This window comes from Chaetura pelagica, unplaced genomic scaffold, assembly GCF_000747805.2.
Source record: "Chaetura pelagica isolate M959 unplaced genomic scaffold, ChaPel_1.0 scaffold53, whole genome shotgun sequence".
NCBI lineage: Eukaryota > Metazoa > Chordata > Aves > Apodiformes > Apodidae > Chaetura > Chaetura pelagica.
The window spans coordinates 1848832-1849692 of NW_009952880.1; positions in this window are offsets into that span (position 1 = coordinate 1848832).

An 861-nucleotide genomic window follows, 5' to 3' on the forward strand; every position below is an offset into this window, starting at 1 on the left:
AAAAATACAAAACACTATTATATTCTAAAATAATTTGATTAGTATCTTGTAGCTTGATACAGTGTTAATTAACCAAATAAAACACAAATGGATGCAAACTCATTTTACATTTTCTTAAATCACTTTTTAGTTATTTATTGTGATTTAAGGGTCAGCATTCATTATCTGTGACATACATATCCCTTTAAAATATACCAGAGCTATCCTGTGGGATTTACCCTTGTACACAGAGGGTAGAAGTGAACTATGTGGTAATTCAAAGGCACTCTGCAGTTTTGCAGTATACCAGGCATCTGACATCAATATATCTTTCTTTTTAATAAGAGTATTCATGCACATAGTTTTAAATTTTACATATTTTTATGCAAGTTATATTAATCTTTTGGCACAACACATTATATTCTTAATTTGGTGTCATGATGTTTTGTGCAGCAATATATCAGATTACACTTGTTATGTAGACAGATGGCAAATCAAGTTAAATAATTATGAATGAGCTTAAACGTGTTGAGACTTAGATTTTCATAATTTGAAATGTCATATGCAGGCAAGGACCTATTTCAGAAATACAGTTTTAGGGTGGGGGCTTTAGGACCCTGAGTAAAGGAAACTTCTTCAAGTATTATAAAAGGTCCGTATGGTAATTATATTCCTAATGGATATGCCTGAAACTAGGTCAGATGAGGCTAAATCTAACCAGAATTTTTAACACAAAGACAATTCTCTTCATGTTTACAGTTTCAGAAAAAAAAAAAAAAAAAAAAAAAAAAAAAAAGTAAGCATTATCTTTTGAACAAGCATACATAAATCAGAAATTTTTCATAATATTGTGGCAGAAGTTTAGGCATCATCCTCATGCCC